Genomic DNA, 22,432 nt, shown 5'->3' with positions numbered 1-22,432 from the left:
ACAGAGGCAGAGACAAAGAGAGAGTCAGAGAGAAAGACAGAGATACAGAGAAACAGAGACAGAGACAGAGCCAGAAAATCAGAGGACAGAGAGAGATAGAGACAGACAGAGAAATAGATCAGAGACAGAGAAAGACAGGGACACTTAGAAAGAGACAGGTATAGAGAAAGATAGAGATAGAGGCAAAGAAGGAGACTTAAAGACAAATGGAGGGACACAGAGAAAGACAGACAGAAAGACAGACAAAGAGAAATCAGAGACCAAGAGAGAGACAGACTGAAAGAGACAAAAAGACAAAGAGGGAGAGAGGCACAGAATCAAAGGGGAAAAGAGAGAGAGAGAGAGATTGGGGCAACAAGGTGGCACATCAAACAGTGTTGGACTTGCAGTCAGGAAGACAATGAGTTCAAATCTGACCCTATGGCCTTAGTCAAGTCATTTTTACTTATGTTTGCCTCAGTTTCCTCAACTGTAAAATAAGAATAATACTGGTACCTGCATTGCAAGTTTGTAATGAGGATTAAATGAGATAACATTTGTAAAGTGCTTTATAAACCTTCAGTCACTTCCACCACCATCATCATCATCTTCATCATCCTTAAAAAGATCTCAGCAGCCCTTGCCCTCCAGGAGAGGCAGGCTGGATAGCCCTCAGTAGTGCTTTGACCCTGGGTCTCTACCAAATATCTGCCCTAGCTTAGAGCTCTAGACCCTTTGGGGGTGTCTTCACTGGATGATAATCTTTTTACACAGTTGCTGAGAGTAATGTTCTTGTTCCATCTATCTCACTTGGCATCTTTTCATATGTGTCTTTCCACTTTGTTGCAGTCATCAGATTTGTTATTTCCTTTGGCACCCTAACATTCCATTACTTTATTAAGCTCTAATTTATTGAGCCCATGGATAGACAAAGAGCTAGGCCCAGCATTGTTTGGTGAGGGAAGGGAAGGGAAGAGAGTGGGCCAATTTCCAGTTAGATTAAAGTGTAGGGTTTTCAATAACTCTAAGCTGCCCTTGAAATGAAAACCCACCATATCTAACCCCAATATCCTTCCAGGGTTGCTATCTGGCTGCTGATCATGAAACAACACAGTCTCCAAAATATTAAAATTATAGGCAAACCAACTAGCTAATAAAATCACGGATATTGGACTCCTCCATAATTATTTGATCAAGAGTGGCCTAAAAGATAACACACAGAAGATGGGAGTTTGGGAGATGGACAGCAATAATAAATGAACATTTTTTAAAAAAATATATTATTTTCCAACTACATGAAAGTTTTCAAAATTTTTTTTTTGTAATGTTCTGAGTTTCACCTTTTTCTCCCTTTCTCACTTCCCTCCCCCTCCCCTTGATAGTGAGTAACCTGATATGTTATACATGTAACAAATGAACTTTCTAATAATAATGTTTATCCTTCATTTTCAAAGAAGACCACAACATCAGGGAGATAATGCCATGATAAGCACATGAATTGAATTTTGGGGGCGGGGGTGTTGTGCTAAGTCCCAGTCTCACTTTCTCCACCAGAGCCATCTCGGTCCAGTGGCCAGATATGAATCAGGAAAATTGGAGATGACCCTGGATGCAAGGCAATCAGGATGGAGTGGCTTGCTTAAGGTCACACAGCTAGTAAGTGGCCAGTGTCTGAAGCTGGATTCAAGCTCCTGTCCTCTTGACTCCAAGGCCAGTGCTCTATCCGCCATGTCACCTAACTGCCCAAAAAAGCTTTCTAAGACTAATATGACACCATGGTATTATTTGATTCTAGTATTTTCTTTTTTTCATGGCAATGGGGTTAAGTGGCTTGCTCAAGGCCACATAGCTAGGTAATTAGTAAGTGTCTGAGGCCACATTTGAACTCAGGTACTCCTGACTCCAAGGTTAGTGCTCTATCTACTGAGCCACCTAGCTGCCCCCATGGTATTATTTGACTTCAAGCTCACAGTCTCACTCAACTAACTAGAAAACAACAATCAACAAAAAAATCCTAAACAAAATAAATAGCAAAAGGGGAATCACAACCTCACAACAGCAACAATAACCAAAAGCAGAGAGAAAAAGCCTTCAGGCTTCAGTGAAGTCTCCTTTTGGAACTCCTTTGCTTGGTTGCTTCTCCTAATTCAAGTCTATTTGACTTTGGGCGAGAAAATTGTTTTTGATTTTGTGGCCTCCATAATGTCTCTCTATAGTCCAGATGAATCATACCCACCTTAGTGTAAGACTAGCAATGATCTGAGTATGGACTAAATACAGGACAAAGTGCTGTCAATCGCAGCTAGGCCAGGACCTTTTTATGTGCCAACCGAGTTTTACTTAGGAGTCTGACCAACAAAAGTGTTGGAAATGTGATGATTCTTCCTGGGGCATATTGACCCAGGATGTCTCATTTGTGTTTTTTAGTGTATTTTTCTTTACTTTTTAAAATATTTCTCAATTACATTTAAGGAAGGAAGGAAGGAAGGAAGGAAGGAGAGAGAGAGAAAGGAGTACTTGGGAGGAGGGGACCCGGTAGCCAAGTAGGGAGATAAAGTCCAACTGGAGGCTCTCCAAAGTACTACCTCACTAAAAAGCCATCAGGGAAGGAAGGGAGAAGCCATGCATTGTATAAACCCCAGCTCCAACTCAGCCTCCTACTCTGATATTTCCTAGCTATGTGACTGTAGGCAAGTCATATAATCTCCATTTCCTTAGGTGTAAAATGAAGATAATAATAAGGCAGCTAGGGTAGCATAAATGGATAGAGCTCTAGACTTGCAGTCAGAAAGACTTGAGTTCAAAGTATGCCTCAGATACTTACTAGGTGATTCTGGCAAGTCACTTACCTCTACCAGCCTCAGTTTCCTTATCTGTAAAATGGGAATAATAATAATACCAGTCTCCAAAGGTTGTTACTATTAAATGAGATAATATACATAAAGTACTTTGCAAACGCATATCTCATAAAATGCTAGCTGTTATCATAAGTATTAGTGGGATTATTATATCTTTCACAAGAGGTAAGGACTATAAGAGAGAATATGGTTAAAGCAGTTTGGAAATCTTAAAGTGAAACTTAAATATCAATTATTATCAGCATTGGATCATATGAATGTTTTTTTATAATTTTTTTCACTATCATAATGAGTTTGCATTGGTGCCTTAAGGTTCTCTTAACAGAAATGTGTAAATTAAAGCATGATGAAGTGCCATCTCACACCCATCAGATTGACAAAGATGACAAAAAAAAAGAAAATGACAAATGTTAGAGAAGCTGTGGGGAAACCGGCATTTTAGTACATAGTTGGAGGGACTGTGACCTGGTCCAGTCTTTCTGAAAAGCTATTTGGAAGTTGCCCAGAAAGTTGACAAATTGTTCATAAACTTCAGTCTAGCTACAACACCACTAGGCCTATACCACAAAAGAAATCAAAGAAAGGGGAAAGGATCATATGTTCAAAAATACTTATAAGTGGTTATTTCTATGGGATCCCCAAATTGGAAACCAAGAAGGTAGCCTATCAGAGAAATTCATCATAGATAGGAATTCATCCCCATCAGCTCTATTTCAGTTTTCTGACCTTTTCCACCATGCCTCAATTGCAGTCTCATCTTTTTTCAACACCAAGAGCCTCACCTTGGAGCATCTCTCTTTGGCTATGGACTTCTTACCCCATTCATCTCCCCATCATGCCAGTCCCCTCCTCCCAGGACACTTATCTCCTCACCCTGGTATGTTTTTCACAGACTGGACATTCTAGAACATCCTTCTCTCATGTCAACTCCCTTTTCTCATTGGCAAGTTCCTCCCCAGGTTGCCATTTTGGGAAGGGTCCTTTTCATCACATCCTGCCTGGGCTTCTGAATGCCCAGATAGACACCATACTACCAGTCTGTAACATCCACTTCCTCGCTCCTGCTCATTAACTCCCTCACTAGAATGTAAACTCCCTGTGGGCAGGGACTATCTTTTTTTGGGGGGGGGTGCTTAGCATAAAGTGCAAAATAAATCCTTATTTCCTCTGTGTACTTAATGGAAGTTTATTATAGGAAATAATAAAAAAAAGAACAGCTTTCAGAAGAAAAACTTCCATAAATCAATATAAAATGAAATGAACAGAAACATTAACAGAATAGAGAAAACCTAGTTTGAAAAGACTTTAGAATTCTGATTAACATAGTGAAAACCACTAAACCCCAAAAGAATGAAGGTGAACCAGGTTATTCACCTCCTGACTGAGGTGATAAACTTAAAATGCAAAAAGAGACATGAATTTTCCGACATTATTAATATGAGAATTTGTCAGCTGTGGTTTAAGGGATTTATTAATTGGATTTGTGTTGTGTCTTTTTATTTGCTTAATGGGACAGAGTGGCTTAGTGGGAGGAACAAATTAATTTTTTAAATGCTTTTGACTGAAAAAAATTGTTTTTCAAAACAAAGCTAGAGCCAGGGTCCATGTGTGAGATTGGCTATGAGGTAACACCATCTGCCAAATGTCTTTCTGTTGCTATAGTAACTAAGCCCTCATGGATATGAAAGACCCACCGAGTTCTCCTCTGGAAAAGGGCATTTTAATATTATTGATAATAACATACATTGTCTTTTGGCATTCAGAAGAGTGCCTACTTATCTGAGCAAAATAACCCAATTAAAGCATTTTATTAACTACTGCTGGGATGTTGGCCAGAGTAAATTCAGGGGGTTTTATCAAGTTTCCATTTCTAAGGGATTTTAAAATGTTCTGGATGAAAAAGAAAGGTTTTTTCTTCCAAATATATTTCTCTGATGATTAGGAAATTTGAATATTTTTTTGCATGCTTAAGAACTTTTATTTCTGTTTTCAAACATGTCCCTTGACTATTTCTTCATTGGTGAATATGTTACTTCTTTATTGCCTTAGCCGCTTACAAGTTGTATGATCTTAGGCAAATCACTTAACCTCTTTGTGCCCATCTCTCCTCTGTAAAATGGAAAAAATAATAGGATTGGTGTAAGGTTCAAATAGGAGAACATGTTTGAAACATTTTGCAAACTTTAGAGGGAAATAGTACCAGTTGTACTTTTATCAATTCCGTATTTATCCTTTTAGATCCTTATCAGTTTCTTATAATTTCTGAATGTCAGATATCTATCAACATCTTTACTATAAATATTAATTCTCAATTTTCATTTTATTTAAATTTTTGTGTTGAAAAATCTTTTCTCTTTGAATAATAATGCAGTCACTTCACTATAATTCCTCTCTTCTCCCAGAGACATCACCTAAACCCCAAGCCTTCCTCATCAGCTTATTGTTTAGTCATTTTCGTCATGTCAGACACTTTTTGGCCCTGTTGGTTTTCTTGGCAAAGATGCTGGAGTAGTTTCCCAGCTTATTTTACAGGTGAGGAAGCAGAGGTAAAGAAGGGTTAAATGACTTGCTCAAGTTCACCTAACTGGTAAGTTTCTGAAGCTGGATTTGAACTCAGGAAGTGAATTTTCCTGACTCCAGGCTATCCACTGTGTCAGCTAGCATCATCTCTAGCCTAAGTAATTAGGATTTCTTAATTGTTCTCCCTCCTTAAAAATCTCTCTTCTCTCCAGTGCTGTCCATCTTCCACTCTGCTGTCAAAGTGATTTTCCATAAGGACATGTATGACCATGTCCCTAGGCTATTTGGTAACTTATCTTATGATAAAATATAATCTTCTCTTACTCCTATCTCCCACCTATCTTTCCAGACTTATTGGAATGACTACCCTTCCCACACTCTGCGATTGACCCAAAAGAGAAAACAGGCAGAGAAAGACAAGGATTCAACAGAAGGCAGAGAGAAACAGACATAGACAGACAGAAACAGAGAGACAAAAATACAGACTAACACAGACAGATGGAAATAGAGATAGGGAGACAAAGAGACAGAAAGATGGAGACAAGAGAGAGGAAGAGAAAGACAGAGACAGAGAGAAAGAGACAAAGATAGAGACAGAGACAAAACACAGGCAGAGACAGACAGGGTGACAAAGACAGAGAAATATAGAGACAGAGAGACAAAAAGACAGAGATAAAGAGATAGAGATAGATTGAGAGAGAGAAAAAATGATCACAAGTTTACTTTATAATCCTTACAAAACAATTTTGTATCTACTTTAAGGACCAGAAAAACTTATTGTAAAAGGGGGAGAGGGACCCACTCTGAGGACATTTGGTGGATAACATTGTTCCAGAAGCTCTTCAGGCTCCCAAGGCCTGCTCTCACAGGTCAATCTGCCATTTATTCTTCTCTCTGACAAATGTGCCCTCCTTGTCATCTCCAGACCTAGGATACATAAGCATTGTTCTTTCACCTACTTTCCCAGTTCCTTGCAGAAGAGTCTCAAACTAATCAGTGTGGCATCATCCTGAATAGTCATGTATGTACAGGTGAAAATCACAACTGTCCACAAAAATAACAAAGAGCATTTCCAGAATGTACCAAAGCTTGCTACCTACTTAGTACCCAACAAGTGTGCGTGTTGGTATTCAAATTGGCTTTCCTTAACCCAAAGGCGACAAAGAAAATTGGTTTTTTATCTTGGAAAGAAACCTGGTATTCAGAGAGCCTCCCATTTATATCCTTTTAGAGCCCATCCAATTTCACGGCTTCAGCGCTCACCTCTGAGCTGATAACACCATCTCTCCACCAAATCCTGTCTCATGGATATGGCCACAATCCTCTAGACCAGACCATCATTAGCATACACATGGATTGCTGAAGAATCCCAATCCTTTGCCTTCTGCCTTTCCTCTACAATCCATCCAGTCAGCTTGGGACAGATTCATCTTTATAGGCCACAAATTCTTTCTTGCAAATTCCAAGGGAGCTGAGACTCCCTAGTTACAGTATTGCTTCTATTTCCAGGTCATTAAGGCAGTTATGATAGACCTCTTTTAACTTTATTTTGCTTTTATTTTAGGTTTTCTTTTTCACTTTTTCATTCGTTTTTTCCAAATTGTTTTTCTCCCTTCCTTCCCAGGCCACACCAAAGAAGGCCATTATTTGATGCAAATATATACATTTTTGCAAAATCATACTATGTATACTTCTATTTATCAGTTCTTTCTCTGAAGGTGAAAAGCAACTTCCTTCATAGGGGACATGATAGTTTATTTAAATATTTATATTACTCAGAAAAACTGTTGTTCGCACTTGTACTTCTAACAATATGACTTATTGCTGTATACAGAATTCTCCTGGTTCTGCTCATTTCATTTTTCAATACTTCATATGTCTTTCCATGTTTTTCTAAAATCACCCAGCTCATCATTTCTTACAGCACAACAGTATTCCATCACAACCATATACCACAACTTGTTTAATCATTCCCCAATTGATGGGCATCCCATTTGCCACTACAAAGAGAACTGTAATAAATATTTTGGAACAAATAGTTCTTTTCTTCCACCCCCCACCCCCAATCACCTTAGGAAACAGAACTAAAAGTGGTTTTGTTGAGTAAAAGGGTAAATACTGTTTTATAACTCTGGGGATAATTTCAGATTGCTCTCCTAAATGATTGAATTAGTTCATAGTTCTACAAAAAAGAGTATTAATGTTCTAAATTTTCCACATCATCTCCAACATTTGTCACTTTCCCATTCTATTATTTTAGCCAATCTGATAAGATATGAGATAAAGATGATCCATAATGTTTTAGAGAATTTTTCATATGACTATATATAGTTTTGATTTCTTCATTAAAAATTGACCATTTGTCAATTGGAAAATGACTCACATTCCTATAAATTTGACAAAATTGTCTATGTATTTGAGATATGAGACCTTTATACGAGAAACTGTCTATAATTTTCCCTTCACTTTCTGCCTTCCTTCTAATATTGGCTGCATTGACTTTATTTGTATAAAACATTTTTAATTTAATTAAAATTGTCTATTTTATATATCACAATGCACTCTATTTCTTGGTTATCCATAAATCTGATAGGTAATGTGTTCCATGTTGTTAGGTTTTCTTATGATAATTCCTAAATGTCTCATTTTGACCTTATCTTGGTAAATAGTAAAAGATTCTGATCTATATCCAGTTTCTACCAGACTGTTTTCCAGTTTTCCCAACAATTTTTCCCAAATATTGTATTCTTGTTCCAAAACCTAAATCTTTACTTTTGTCAAATACAAGATTACTCTAATCATTTGCCTCTGTGTATTGTTTGTCTACCTTGTTTCACTAATCTATCTTTCTATTTCTTAGCCAGTAACAGGTAGCTTAATTAATTACTGCTTTATAATATAACATAAGATCTGATACTGTAAACATCCATCTTTTACATTTTTTAATTACTCCTTTTGATTACTTGATTGTTTTTGTTCTTACACATGAATTTTATTATTATTTCTGGATCAATTAAAATAGCTTTTTGATAGTTTAATTGGGATGGTATTGAAAAAGTAGATTACTTTAGGTAGAATTTTCATTTTTATCATATTGACTCTTCCCATCCATGAATATTAATATTTCTCCAATTTTTAAAAAGTGTTTTATATTTATGTTAATGTAGTTCCTAGCTTTGTCTTGGCAGATAATAAACTCCCAGGTATTTTAAATAGTCTACAGTTATTTTAAATGGTGTATTTCTTACTATCTTTTCTTTTTGTTTTTTGCAAGGCAAATGGAGTTAAGTGGCTTGCCCAAGGCCACACAGCTAGGTAATTATTAAGTGTCTGAGACTGGATTTGAACCCAGGTACTCCTGACTCCAAGGCCGGTGCTTTATCCACTGTGCCACCTAGCCACCCCTTACTATCTTTTCTTGCAGGGTTTGGTTGATGATATATAGAAATGCTGATGATTTATGTGGGTTTATTTTATACCTTGCTCCTTTGCTAAAAATGTTTATTTCAATTAAATTTTTGGTTGGATTTCTAGGATTTTCCAAGTTTATCATCTTATCATTTTATTAGCTCATTTCCCATTGTGAATTTCTTTTTCTTCTCAATCTCTAGAATTTCTAATATAATATAATAGAGAATTCTATTGGCAATAATGGGCATCCTCATTTCTCTCTTGTTCTTATTAGAAAGATTCCTAACTTATTGCCATTAGAAATAATGCTTGGGGCGGCTAGGTGGCACAGTGGATACAGCATCAACCCTGGAGTCATGAGTACCTGAGTTCAAATCCTACCTCAGACAGTTAATAATTACCTAGCTGTGTGGCCTTGGGCAAGCCACTTAACCCTATTGCCTTGCAAAAACAAATAAATAATGCTTGCTGATATTTTTTAAGTAGATGCTTATCATTTTAAAGAAGAATTCCTTTATACCAATGCTTTTGAATGTTGTATTTTGTCCATTTTTCTTCATCTATTGATATAATCATATGGTTTTTTATCACTTTTATTATTGTTGTAATCATTATGCTGAATCATAATTCCTTATGTTGAATTATCTCTACATTTCCTGGACTAGGTCTGACTTGGTTACTATGGGTCATGTTTGTGATATATCGTATTTTATTTAGAATTTTTGCATCCATGTTCATTAATGAAATTGGTTTACACTTTTCTTTCTCTTGTTTTTTGTCCTTTCTGACATCTTAAGTTTTAGAAGGGGAATTATGTGAAAGAGGGACTAGAAAGATTCGTCTTGGATACAGAAGGAAGATCTAGGAATAAGAAATGGAAGCTGTGAGTTGAGGCTTAATAGAAGGGGAAAAGGTCTTAAGCTCCTCCACTGAGGACTCTTTCTAAATCTCCTCCACAGGGGAATGGTCTGCTTCAGAGATGGGGAGTTCTGGGTCACTGAAACTCTCCAAAAAATGAAAGTCCTCTGGGAGGGGATATTGTTGAGGGCATACATCATCACACATAGGCTGGATTCAATGACTTGACTGTGTAACAGTTAAAGACAATATGATATAATAGATAGAGTATATAGGACCTGGAAACAAATCTCAGCTCAGTATCACCCCCATCCCTATCACGTTGACTAATATGACAGAAAAGGAAAAGGACCAATGTTGGAGGGGATGTGGGAACATTGAGATGCTAATGCATTACTGATGGATTTGTGAACTGATTCAACCATTTTAGATAGCAAATTGGAATAATGTCAAAGGACTAAAAAAACTAAACGTAGCCCCTGTCCCAGTAGTATCACTACTAGGTCTGTATCCAAAAGAGATAAAAGAAAAAAGGGGAAAGAATCTATTTGTACAAAAATGTGGTGGCAAAGAACTGGAAATTGAGGGGCATTGAGGGAAATGACCAAACAAGTTGTGGTATATGATTTTGATGTAATATTGTATTTCAGGAAATGATGAGATGCTCTCAGAAAAACCTGAAAAGATTTACATAAACATCTAATACAAAGTGAAATGACAGGCTTAAGAGAAAAGCTGTATGCACTAACAGAAATATTGTCTAGTGATCAACTGTGATCAACACAATGATTCAAGACAATTCCAAAGGAATTATGATGAAAAATTGTATCCACTTCCAAAGAAAGAACTGTTGGAGTTTGAGTGCATATTAAAACATACCTTTTTTTAACTTTCTTTATTGGGAGTGGGGAGAGGGGTTGTGTTTTCTTTCACAACATGACTGATGTAAAAATATGTTCTGAATCTCTCTCTCTCTCTCTCTCTCTCTCTCTCTCTCTCTCTATATATATATATATATATATATATATATATATATATATATATATATATATCAAATTGCTTGCCAGCTTGGAGCAGGGGGAGTAAGAGAGAGAGAGAGAGAAAGAATTTGAAACTCACTTTTTAAACAAATGGATGTTAAAAATTATTTTCCATGTCAATGAGAAAAATAAAAGTGAGCAAATATTTTTTTTAAATCCCACATCAGACACTTGTAATCTGAGGTTAGTAATTTAATTTCTCTGAGATTTAGTTTTGCATCTGTAAAATGAAAGAAATGGATTTGTTGACCACTTCAGAACGTTTTCCTCTCTTACCCTATTACTTCAAACCAATTCTTCCAATGCAGTAGACCAAAACATGTTCTTGAGTAATCGTCAGATTAATCAGACTCATTCCTCCTTCCAAAACTTCCCGTTTCCTCTGTCCCTTACCCTGAGACCTGTTTCAAAATGCAGTTTCCCCATGAAATGGCCCAGTCCACAGTGGTCTCTTCTTCACTTAGAAGTTTTAGAACAGTTAAATAGCCTTCTACTGTTCTTTTACTAGAATGTCTTATCTAAATTAAAGATAAGAGCTAGAATTTTAGGACTTGCAAAGCATATTATAAATATTTTCTCATGTATCTTTACAACAACCCTGGGAGGTAGGGGTTATTATTATATTATATAGATGACAAAACTAAGTCAAACATAAGTGAAGTGATTTGTCCAAGATCACACAATTAGAAGGATTTGAGAGAGCATTCAGTGTTCTATTTACAGTCTCACTGACTCTGATTTGAAATTTCCAACCAACCTAATAAGACTCTAAGCTTCTTAAAGATATTAATTATTACATCTTTCATGCAGGGTATAGTAGGAGCTTACCAAATGGTGTTTGAATTAGTTCTTTTTAAATTTTTTTTTGCAAGGCAATGGGGTTAAGTGGCTTGGCCAAGGCCACACAGCTAGGTAATTATTAAGTGTGTGAGGTCAGATTTGAACTCAGGTACTCCTGACTGCAGGGCTGGTGTTTTATCTACTATACCACCCATCCAGCCCTGAATTAGTTCTTAGTGGTCAATTCAATCCTTCCTAACATATGCCCTAAGCAAAGACAAAATTGAGAAGCCCATCTCATTATTTCTATTGTATCAGGACTCTCAATCATTACATAAACCCCAAGATTTCAGTTTACTTACTTGGTGCTTCTCTTTCAACTTCTAGAGATTTCTGCTAGAAAATGCAGCCCCTCTCTTCTGCCACATTTCAGTGACTTGCCCAGGGTCACACAAATAGTAAAATTACTGAGGGGCAGCTAGGTGGCACAGTGGATAGAGCACCAGCCCTGAAGTCAGGAGGACCCGAGTTCAAATTTGACCTCAGACACTTAATAATTACCTAGCTGTGTGGCCTTGGCCAAGCCACTTAACCCCATTGCCTTGCAAAAAAAAAAACAAAAAAAAAAAAAAAAAAAAGAACTGGACCCAAGATCTACAGATTTCTGTTATTTACCTCTTCTATTCCTCCTAAACCATGTGACTTCAAAGATGAACAAGTCCCAGAAAGGAAGAACCTGGGTTTAGTCTTCAGACTCCTAGAGGCTAATTCAAATCATTTCCATTTTTAGAAAAAGTTATTTGGCAGCTCCCTTAGCTGAGAAGACAGGGTTTGCCTTGCAGGGCTTCTCTTTTTTTTTCTGGATCATTTCTTCTCCAGATAATCTAGGAAACTCATGTCTGACACCATCTAGTAGACTGACAACAAATTCCCTAGTAGACACCTGGTTCACAAATTTAAAGACAGAACATTTACTTATTGTATTTAGTTTGTTCTCTTTCTCTCCTTCTCTATAGAAGCTATTCCAAACCTTCACTTCACACTTCACCTCTCACTCAAAGGACAATGTTGGAGGCAGTTTATACCTGCTCCCTATAACACATCGTTAAATGGATTATATATGTAAATAATATATATTATATAAATGTGAGCATTTACATCTTGGGAATGAGCAAATGCAACCTACCAAGGCCAATTTTATTGTTTGTAGATTATCTAAACTTAAGAAACTCATAGATAAAATATCAATAACGCAAATTAAATATGGCATGCTTGTTAAACATCTACAGCACATTCCTCCTCACTCAACTCTCTAAAAAGGATCTGGCCTCTTTAGTAAGAAAAGTAAAGACATTCACTATGAACTTTCTCTTCAGTCTTCTTTTCTTCTAAAACTTAATTGACACCACCCCCTACTCCTTACTACTTTCCCCAATATCTCACAGGCAGATATGACTCCTTGCCAAGGCCAACCTTAACATGTGCCCTTTATCTCATGGCCTCTCCTTTGTTCCAACAGACTTCTGCCCTTGACTCAATATGTAGCTCTCTAAAACATTTTTCTCTCTATTTCTGTCCTATATATTGGTGCCTTATCTACTGCCTTCAAGCATGCCTAAGTGTCCCCTCATTTTTAAGAACCTTCAGTGTGAGTGTTCTTTAGGCTTTCTCTCTCTCTCTCTCTCTTTCTCTCTCTCTCTCTCTCTCTCTCTCTCTCTCTCTCTCTCTCTCTGTGTGTGTGTGTGTCTGTCTGTCTGTCTCTCTCTCACACACACACTTGCTTTTACTTTGTCTTTGTCTCTCTGTCTCTGTTTCTGTCTCTCTCTGTATATCCTCTGTCTCTGACTCTGTCTCTCTGCCTGACCTCACCAGATCCCTGAGTTTAATTATCATCTCTCTGCAGATGACTCTCAGATCTTTATCTACTGAAAAGGCCCAGCGTTTCTAATGTACTCTGAGTCCAATATGGATGAGCAGTGTGCTGTGGTAGCTAATATATTAATATACTTTATTCTATCTTGGAATGGATGAATAAAGACACAGATTCAATAACTAGGGAGGTGGGGGATAGTTCCACTTTTCTCTGCCCTTCTCAAAACTCATCTTGAGCATGATGACCAGCTTTGGGCATCATGGTTTGGTAAAGACATTGATAACATAGAATATGTACAGGGAAGAACCCAGGAGGGTAAAGGAATACATGAGGATGGACTGAAACAGCTTGGGAGGTTTAATCTAGAATACAGAAGTAGCAGGGTAAATGAGAGAGCCATCTTTAAGTGTAGGTAGAGATGTCACTGGGAAAAGGGATCCAATTTGTTCTGTTTGACCCCATAGGAATTCTGTTTTGGACCTCACAACAACAAAGAATTTTCAAGTTAATGGAAAATTAGCATCTATCTAGTATACTATCTATCTAGTATACTTCAAATATTAAAGGAATTAAAGGAATCCCACCATAATAAAAGTAATAAGTGGTCCTCCAACCTCTGCTGGACGTCCTTCAAGGTGATGCTTCTTCCTCTGCCCCTCCTCTCTAGATAGCCCATCACCCTTTGACACTTTCTGCACAGCTCTCATTGTTAGTAAAGTAAAAAGTAAAAGCTACCCAACTTCCTAACAATGAGAGTTGTTGTGAGGTCCAAAACAGAATTCCTATGTTATCTTTCCCACTAACCTCACCTGCCTCCAAAATTGCCCTATATGTCTCAAAAGCACAATCCATTTTTCCAGTCTCACAATTTCATAACCTGGGTCTTTTCCTCAGTTTCTCACACACTCTCCCTCCACATGTCCAATTAATTTCCAATTTGGCTATTCATCTCTCCACAATATCTTTTCTACTTGCCCCTTGCTCTCTCCTCATACAGCCTTCATCTTAGTTCCTGTACCTCTCACCTGGATAATGGCCATGGCTTCCTAGCTGATATCCCTGACTACAGTGTTTTCCCATATAGTCCATCCTCAACTCAGGGATTTTCTTAAGCTCATATCTGACCTTGTCACTCTCCTACTCAATGCTGTCTAATGGCTCCCAATGGTCTCTAAGATCAAGGACAAACTTCTCCAGTTGGCTTTGAAGGCTCTGTACAACCTGATTCCAATCTAACTTCCCCACTTCATTGATCATCATTTCCCCATCTTGGACTCTGCAGTTCAAATTGGCCTTCTCTCTACATCTCACAAACAACCTTCCTCTTCCTGTCTCACTAAATCTGTAGAAGCCCCATTTCTACATGAAGCCTTCCTTTGCTGAGTCCACATCTACTTATGGTGGCATTCCCTAGCTCCCTTAAATTAGACTCCCTTGTATGTTTTTTCTCTTTATGCTTTTATCCACAGCCTAGGAATGGATGGGGAGCCAATCTCAAAGCCAGGCTCACCCAATGTCAAGACCCCCTTACCTGGGACAGACCCTTTGTCTCTGTGCTCCAAGCATCTTCCTGTGATGATAAATAGTAGAGAAGACGCTCAAATGTCCAATCCATAAAGAAAAGTTCAGTCCTTGGGGGTACCCTTTATCAATGAAATCCAAGATGGAGATGAGAATGTGCCTATTCTTGTTTCCTTTTTTTTATATATATATGCATACACACCTATGCACATAGGTTTATTCAAACATACATATGCATGGTGATATTTATATATTTGGGTATATTATCTATGTGTATCTATGTATGTATCATACACCCTGGTTTGCGTTTCTGTCTATATTTATATGGAAAGATGTATGTATGTCTACAAAAGTGTATGTGTTATGGATAGATGGACATGTATATTTTCCCCTCTGTATAGCACAGGATAAGGAACATAGGAATTTCCATTTATGCATATTGCTTTTCCTACCAAAAACTAAAAACTAATCCTATCTCAGAATCCAAAGACTTAACAATAACAGTCCTTCTCTGTTGGTCTGTATAATGAGCCACTTGAACAGTCCTTGGCGTAAGGTATCTGCTGATCACTCCTGGGTTCTCATTGGTTAGAGTTTCTAAAAACCTGCATCATTGTTCCCTAGCAACACTCTTCCTCCAAGTCAGGGGGGAACAGAGATTGAGGGTGGGGTGGGTAATCATGGAGCTTCATTGTCTATTCCAGGTCCCCACTCTCCCCTAGCCCAGCTCCCAGACCACAGAGTCAAACAATGGGTCTCATAGACATTTCTCCTTTGTGCTATAATTCTGCCATCTCCTTGCCTCCCAGGTACAAGCCTAGCCTTTCAGAATTCTCCATGAGGAGTACCCCTCAAGACCTAAGCATGAAATCTACCAATTATCTCTAAAATCCATATATCTTTCATCCTTCCATATACAATTCAAAGTGCACACCTAGGAATGGGTGGGGAAGAGTAATATGGTCTTGCTAATCAAAATTCTTGGAACCATATGCAGTGCCCTAGTATTGGGGGGTCTTAACCTGTGGCCCATGGATAGATTTCAGGGAGGGGGTGGTCCTGTAAAATTGAATGTGAAAATGTCATTTTTCTTCATCTGAAATTGAAATGAAGCATTTCAATTGGTTAAAAACATTCTTCAAGGAGTCCAGAATTCCCTTAGATGGCCAAGGAGCCAATGACAAAAAAAAATGGTTAAGAATCCTTGCACTACCCTAAGCCTTTATGAAACAAAGTTGCAACAAGACAGATTTCCTTCCCTCAACAGAATTTTCCAGTCTAATGGGGAAAGAAAAAGAAAGGATGTATACCCAAATAACTGCAATACAAGGGAGAATATCTTCAATGTAAACAAAAGGTCCAGGCAAAAGGCAAAATTTAAGAAATCTGAGGAAAGATAAATGACTTTTCTGGGGTTCAAAGCAAAAAAAAAGGAAGGTAATCATCATAGGAAGGGCAGAGGACACATATCAGGCAAGGAATGTTGATAGTTAAATTAGTGAAGGTCTATGTAATTCAGGTCTTGTTCTTTTGTTTTCTGCCCTTGCAATTCCTTCGTTCAGTACAGCTCTTAGTTTATTTGTTATTGTTGTTTGTCAGCCCTTCCGACGCTTGCCAACAAGATATGATATATCCAACTTATTCCCTATCCCTTCTCCTTTTGCCTTCAATCTTGCCCAACTTCCGGGTTTTTCCAATAAGCCCAGTTTTCTCATTTAAGCTTTAGCTTCACTATTTATCTTTCTAATGAATAGTGTGATTTAATTTCTTTAAGTATTGACTGATTTGACTTCTGTGATGTCTGCAAAGTCTTCTCTGGCACCACAATTCAAAAACATCAAATCTATGGTACTCAGTTTTTCTTTTATTCCAACTCTCACAGCCAATTATTACTCCTGGAAAAACCATAGCTTTGACTCTATTGACTTTTTATGGGTAAAGCAATGTCTCTGATCCTTAGTATGCTGTCCAGATTCACATAACTTTCCTTCCAAGGAGCAAGTATCTTTTCATTTCATGGTGGCAGTCACCATCTGCAGGGATCTCTAAGTCCAAGTGAATAAAATTTGACATGTTTCTCCTTCTATTGACCAGGAAGTGATGAAACCAGTTGCCACAATCTTAGTTTGGTTTTTTTTTCTGTTACATTTCAAGCCAACTTTTGTACTTATCTCTTTCACCATCATCAAAAGCTTCTTAATTCTTTTTCCCTTTCTGCTATCAGGGTGGTTTAGCACCTGTGCATCTGAGATTGTTGCTATCTCTCCCTGTAAACTTAATTCTAGTTTTTGATTTGTCTGGCCTAGCATTTTGCATGATCTACTCTGCATATAAGATAAATATGGTGACAATATATAGTCTTGTCATACTCTGCTTCCAGTCCTTAACAAATCAATTGTTCCCTATTCAGTTCTAATCAAATACAGTTCCTCAGGAGACAAGTAAGATGATCTGATACCCCCAGTTCTTTGCAAACTTGCCACACTTTGTGGTGATTCACACAAAACCCTTAGTGTAGTCAATGAAGCAGAAGTAGATACTTTCCCACAAGTTCCTTGTTTTCTCCATAATCCAGAGAACGGTGTCCATTTGATCTCTACTTCCTCTGTCTCTTCTCAAACCATCTTGATCTTCTGGTGCTTTTTGGTTCACAAATTGTTGAAACCTAGTTTGCAAGATCTTAAGCATAACCTTGCCAGTGTGTGGAATGAGCCCCATTGTTCAGTCATTTGAACATTCTTTGATATTGCCTTTTTTTAGTATTGAGACATATGATCTTCACTAATCCAGTGACCATTGTTCCATTTTCCATATTTTCTGACATATTGCCTGTAAAACTTAAACAGCTTCACCTTTTAGGGTTTTAGATAGTTTGGTTGAAATTGTATCATTTATAGCAACCTTATGGTTAGCAAGGCTTCCTAAGTTGTACTTGTTTTCATTTTTTCAGGATGTGAGTAACCATGCCATCTTGGTTATTATTGATGCTAAGATCTTGCTTGCATACTTCTTTTGTATTTTCTTGTCACTTCTTCCTAACCTTTTTTATTTCTGTTAAGCCCCTATCATTTTTATGTTTTATCATGTCCATTTTTGCCTGAAACTTTTGTTTGCTATCTCTGATTTTCTAAAAGATATCTTTTGTCTTTTCCATTCCCTTATTTTCTTTCGATTTTTGTATTGTTCTTTAAAAAAACCTTCTCCCTCTTTGCTATTCTTTCAGATACTTCATTCATTCCTTTGGGTATGAATTTTTCTCCCTTACCTTTCACTTCCCTTCTTCCTTCAGTTTTTTTGTGCAACCTCATCAGACAACCATTTTGCTTTCTTGGTGGTCTTTTTCTTTGTAATATTTTTGTTGCAATCTCCATTACAATATTGCAAATCTTGGTCCCTAGTTCTTCAGGCACTCTATTTACCAGATCTAATCCCCTAAATCTATTCATCACCCCCACTTCATATTCATGAGGGATCTTACTTAGGTCAAGCCTCTACAGTCTCATGGCTTTTCCTACTTTCTTCTGAGGTGTGTAACAAAAAGCTCAACATCTGAACTACAGTCAGCTCTGGGACTTTTTTTTTTAATTGTATAGAGTTTCTTCACTTTTGGCTGAAAACTATATAATCAGTCTGATTTTCTATTGACCCTCTGGGGATGTCCAAGGTAGAGTCACCTATTGGGTGGTTGCGAAAGTGTTAACTATGACTAGTGAATTATATTGAAAAAGTCTATTAGTCTCTGTCCCTGCTTCATTTTATATTCCAAGGACAAACTTGCTCTCATTCCAATTATCTCCCGATTTTCTACTTTAACTTTCTAATTTCCTATAATGAATGTGACATCTTCTTGGTGTTATTTCCAGAAGATGTTGTAGGTAGTCATAGAGCTGGTGAACTTTGGCCTCTAGCTTCAGTAGTTGGAGGCTAGATAAATTAATGTGACATTTAACAGTTTGCTTTGGATTCAAACAAATGTTATTCTGTCATTATATGTCCTTTTATGGACTATAAGTGTGACTTCATTTCTTCTAAAGGATTATTTCCCATGGTAGTCTATGTAGTGATCACCTGTAAAGAAAAAACTCTGGAAAGGGATGTGGGGAGGGGAAGCAATACCAGGTCATAAAGGCCTTGAAAGCCCAGCAGAGAATTTAACATTTGACCTGGAGGTTATAGGGAGCCACTGGAACTTATTGAGCACAAAGACAGCATAGTTAGTGAGAATTTCACTTGAGAAAGAGCCTTTGAGTGTAGCATAAACTAGAGTGGAAAGACAACTGAGGCAAAGCAGGTGATGTGGGCTGGCACCTGGGTTTGGAGGGTGACAGAGTAGGGAAGGGTTAGAGGTGAGAGATGTTACAAAGTAAAATGGACAAGCCTTGGAGGGAGATAGAAAGGGATGAGAGAGAGTGAGGAGTCCACAATGGCATCCAGCTAATGAGCCCCAGGGACACTGAAGGTGGGAGCCTGAATGATCTGAAGGAGGAGGGTGGTACCCTGGAATGTAATAAGGAAGACAGCAGCAGGAAGGGTCTGGGGCTAGAGATGCAATGTCTTTCTGGATGAGGTTGTTGTCGCTGTTCTGCTCTGCATCATGTCACTGAGATTTTCTCATGTCCTCTGAAACTCTATTTTGTCATTCCTTAGAGCATCAAAATATGGTGCCCCATTGTTACAGCATGAACTATCCAGCCCTTCCCTAGTAGGTCAGCTCCCCTTCAGTTCCCAGGGTTGCTTTCTGCTGTGAAAAGAGCCTAAATCTAGAGGCATAGAACTCTTGATTGCTCACAGGTTCCAAGTTGTCCTGGTATTGGAATGAAGGGAGGACAGGAACAAGTATCATGAGAAGACAGAGTTAGAGTTGGCAGAGAAAGGCCTGTCTGCCTAGATCAAGACCCTCATGTCAACCAGGAGGAAGCTGAGTCAGAGACACACACACACACACACACACACACACACACACACACACCCCTGAGTGGTTCAATGGTTAGAACACTGGACCTGTGGTTAGGAGGACCTACTTTGAAATCACACCTCAGATACTTATCACCTGTTTAGTCTGAGGCCAATCACTTAAATTCTCTGGGACTCATTTTACCAATCTGTAAAAATGAAGGGAATGTTGTTTGTTGACCTCCAAGTTCACTTCCTACTCTAAATCAATGTTCCTCTTATCTCTGAACCTAAGATTCAGAACTGACTCTCTCTCTCTCTCTCTCTCTGTCTCTCTCTCCCCACCATTACTGCAAATAAACTCTTCCAAAACCTTAGAATTAATCTTCTTCTTCAGTAATCCTCAGATCAACCAGACTTATTCCTCCTTCCAAAACTTCCTCTTTCCTCTGTTCTTTCCCCTGACAGCAAATTTCAAGATGTAGCTTCTCCATGAAGTGACCCCAGCCCGTAGTAGACTCTCCTTTACTTGAGTGTTTTTAGAGTGGTTATATGGCCTCCACTGACCTCTTGGTATCACCTAAATGTCTTATCTCCTCTCAGCTAAGAATAAGAACTAGAATTATAAGATTTTTCAAAGTGATTTAAGAATGTTTTCTCATGTGTCACAAGAACCCTGAGAGTCTGGTACTATTATTATTCCTATTTTATAAATGAGGTAAACTGAGGCAAACAGAGGTGAAGTGCTTTGTCCACAGTCACATAGCTAATAATTGTCTGAAAGAGTATTTGAACTCGTGTCTTTCTCACTCCAAATTCAGTGCTCTATTCTCTGTGTCCCTGCTTTGATTCTAAAATCCTAATGATTCTAACAAGATTCCCAGTTGGAATTTTTAGGTTTTTGCAAGGCAATGGGGTTAAGTGGTTTGCCCAAGGCCACACAGCTAGGTCATTATTAAGTATCTGAGGCCGGATTTGAACTCAAGTACTCCTGACTCCAGGGCTGGTACTCTATCCACTGTGCCACCTAGCCTCCCCATCCCAGTTTCTTAATGACATAAATTTTTACAGCTTCCTTGTAGTACCAGGGTTATAGTAGGTGCTTACTGAATGGAGGGTTTATGGGGTATTCAGGGAAGACTAGTATCTCAGGTTGGAGGACTTGCCCAGCCCCTCATGAGGCTGCTCATCTACCTTTGGGGTCCACCTTTCACCCAACTCTTACCTGTAACTCCAAGAAGCTGTAGCTTGGCAGCAGCTACAATCAACCCTGCAAAGACTGTTTCCTCTCAAATCAGTTGATGAGTTAGGGGAATGTTTATCTCCATCATGTGAAGACAGTTCCCAGCATTATGTGGGGATGAGAACAATTTATTCCATTGACCATGAAGCAGGCACTGTGGAGTACTCAGAGGTGGCCAGACATTGAAGACCTTAAGGCAATCCTCTTCATCTTGGACCATCACCACTAGTCCTGAGTTTTAGGTCTTGCCACTGGACATGGAAGGTTGATGACTTTGTTCAACTTTGTCTCACTTAAATAACAAACATACCCAAGACAAGACATCACCCTGGGAAGTCATTGGTCCTCTTAAAAACTAGGGAACAACAACAGCTGGTTGGTGATTGGATTACATCTCAGTTTTCAATCCAATATGCTTCCTAACAAAGGCCCTCCGATAGGGCAAAACTGAGAAGCTCATATTACCATTTCTGACGTATCAGGAGCTTTGTTATATAAGGTCCAAGACAACAATTTAATTAATTAGTGCCTCCATTTGGTATTTAGATATTTGCAGTCGACTCTTTGCTGAGCAATTTTAATGACTAGTCCAGAGCTATACAAACACATCTGCAAAGAATCAAGACCCAGACCCAAAGTCTACAAAATTCTAGTGTTCACCTCTTCTCCTACAACATGTGACTTCAAATATGGGCAAATCCCAGGATGGAAGAGCCTGGGTGAGGCTTCCAGGCTCCCCTGGGCTAATTTTGGTCACTTATTCTTTTTTAGAAAAGCTATTTGGCAACTACTGAATGTGTATCTCAGGGTCTCCCCCTTAACACGGAAGCCAAGGTTTACCTTGGGGGATGCCTCTTTTTTCTGGATCATTCCTTCTCCAGATCATCTAGAAAAGTCTTGTTGACTCCATTTAGTATGTTGATAAGAACTTCTCTTGCAAGCACCTGGTTTACAAAATTTAAAGAAAAAAGAAAAGTTTATTTAATATGTTTGGTTCATTTCCTTACTCCCTCCCCAAAGAAGCTATTCCATTCCATCATTTATCTTCTCAATTCTCCCACAAAAGACAATGCTAGAGGCAGGTTGTACTTGCCCATTAAGGCTTGTCATTAAATTTTCAGTGAGAACATTTACACCTTGGGAATGTGCAACATCATTAGGGCTAAATTTATTAATTTTTTGATTCCTTAGACTTAAAAAAATCATAGAGGAAATATGAAAAATGCAAATTAATCTTAGATTTATGCCATTCATGATTTTTTCTTTCAGTGAACTGTTAAACCTTTAACAGCACACTCCCTCTCCCTCTCCTCCTACTCTTCATAAGAACTTTGCCTCTTCAGTAAGAAAATTGAAGTCACTACCCATGAATGCCTTCTTTAGCCTTTCTTAAATTCCATTACCATATCCCTTACTCCCTAACTTTTTCCCCATGTCTGATAGTCAGATATATTGC

General features: G+C 38.2%; 1 long non-coding RNA gene across 4 annotated transcripts in view; it reads right to left on the bottom strand.

The window, feature by feature from the left end:
• Positions 1-4,635: 4,635 nt before the first annotated feature.
• The window catches only part of LOC141496405 (uncharacterized), a 78,735-nt gene continuing 60,938 nt past the window's right edge, over positions 4,636-22,432 (bottom strand). For 3 of the 4 annotated variants that reach the window (XR_012471052.1, XR_012471051.1, XR_012471050.1), the window contains exons 4-7: positions 21,817-21,920; positions 20,959-21,268; positions 14,851-14,962; positions 4,636-4,946 (exon numbers count right to left, since the gene is read on the bottom strand). This is a non-coding gene — a long non-coding RNA (uncharacterized LOC141496405). The remainder of the gene's footprint in view (positions 4,947-14,850; positions 14,963-20,958; positions 21,269-21,816; positions 21,921-22,432) is intronic. The other variant, XR_012471053.1, reaches the window with a different exon arrangement.

This window comes from Macrotis lagotis, chromosome 8 (assembly GCF_037893015.1).
Source record: "Macrotis lagotis isolate mMagLag1 chromosome 8, bilby.v1.9.chrom.fasta, whole genome shotgun sequence".
Classification (NCBI taxonomy): domain Eukaryota; kingdom Metazoa; phylum Chordata; class Mammalia; order Peramelemorphia; family Peramelidae; genus Macrotis; species Macrotis lagotis.
This window is presented reverse-complemented; position numbering and strand designations above follow the sequence as displayed.